This window comes from Sinocyclocheilus anshuiensis, unplaced genomic scaffold (assembly GCF_001515605.1).
Source record: "Sinocyclocheilus anshuiensis isolate Anshui unplaced genomic scaffold, SAMN03320099.WGS_v1.1 scaffold29, whole genome shotgun sequence".
NCBI classification, from domain to species: domain Eukaryota; kingdom Metazoa; phylum Chordata; class Actinopteri; order Cypriniformes; family Cyprinidae; genus Sinocyclocheilus; species Sinocyclocheilus anshuiensis.
In genome coordinates, this window is record NW_015539835.1 from 456603 (window position 1) to 458259 (window position 1657).

A 1657-nucleotide genomic window follows, 5' to 3' on the forward strand; every position below is an offset into this window, starting at 1 on the left:
AAAACCTTCATTTAAAAACTGCATGTTGTGTTCACTTGTGTTATCTTTTACTAATATTTAAATTTGTTTGATGATTTGAAACATTAAAGTGTGACAGACATGGAAAAAAATAAGAAATCAGGAAGGGGGGCAACACTTTTTCACACCTGTGTGTGTGTTGTGTGTGTGTGTGTGTGTTGTGTGTGTGTGTGTGTTGTGTGTGTAGACTGTCGTGAGGAACAGTATCCCTGCACTCGTCTCTATTCCGTCCATCAGCCGTCCTAACAAGTTGGCTAATGCCTACAGATAAGTAAAACCTATGTATTTTTATTTTATTTTTTTATTTCTTTTTATTTTGGGTGTAGAAGGATGTCTGCCTAATAATTCATTTTCCAGTTAAATGTTTTAGTTTGAGTTCAACAAGCACAAATCACTTCATCAATAGGCGTGTTTCCATTACCCTTCACATTGCCCACAAAAATCCATTGCCATGACTTATCGCGAGAGGCAAAAGGTTCTTTTAAGGTGCCCAGAAATGATACCTTCATCTTACTGCTCAATATGTGATTCATTCAAGAGCGCAAAACTCTTGCCTAAGTCTTAAGAAGGTTCTTTAAGTTGTAAATTAACTTTTTGATTTATAATTATGGGGACTTCCTGAAAATATTTACTTTGTGTAAATTTGACTGGGCGTCTTTTTTTTCCTACTCATCATTAGGGCTGGGCGGTATAGCAAGTTTGTATGATACAGTGGGTACGGAAAGTATTCAGACCCCCTTAAATTTTTCACTCTTTGTATTTTTATAAATGATACGGAATGAGGCAATACCCTTTATATTGATATAGTTTGATACGAGTGCATCTGAAAAATAGCAGAGGATACAGAGTGAGTTACTGCGTGGAAAGTGCATAATCCAGTTTGTCCTAAACATGAGGCGTGCTTTATATTAAAGGCTTTAAAGTAACCTAATGCTTTTAAAACCACGTTTTTTTTAGTTTTTAGATTGTAATGTTACAGTGTTAGCATATAATGTAATTTTTTTGCACAATATATAGCATACACTGTTACATTCAGTGTATTTGTTTTCATTTTCTTTAATATAAACATGGTTTCATTGTACAACATTGCCAAGATGTAAAAAAAAATAATAATAAAATATAAAAATGTTTTAATCCAAAATAGAAAAAAACATAGAAAATACTGAGGTATATATCGTATATCACAATTCATCAAAAAAAAAAAAAATACAGATATATGATTTTTTTTTTTTTGGCCATATCGCCCAGCCCGTCCCAGTATTACAGTAGTCAAATGCAGTGCTGTATATATTTTAATTAAATGTCTGTTCTTATTGCTCAAACTATGAAGTATGACGCTAACAACACCAAGGTCATGCAATGTACAAGCACGCTTGCTTTTCATAGACGGTGTTAATGGTGATACCGGTGTTAAGCCGCAACACCGGTTACGTCACTTGCCCACCGCAGCACCGACCCCCACCATCATTTTGATTTTTTTATAGTAATAAAAATCATTTAGTTCAGTAAAAGAACAGACACTACAATTAAAAACTGAATGCGGCTGCTCAATGCAGCGTGCCGAAGGACAGTCGCATCACAGATCAGATTTCATTTCTCCAGTGAGGAGAGTGAGTCGAGCTGACTGACAAGAAGAGTG

The 1657-nt window shown here is 34.9% G+C and overlaps 1 protein-coding gene across 2 annotated transcripts in view; it reads left to right on the forward strand.

Annotated features, from left to right (window-relative positions):
- The window catches only part of LOC107684348 (microtubule-associated serine/threonine-protein kinase 4-like), a 136534-nt gene that overhangs the window by 29943 nt on the left and 104934 nt on the right, over nt 1–1657 (forward strand). The gene's annotated exons all lie outside the window — the stretch shown is intronic.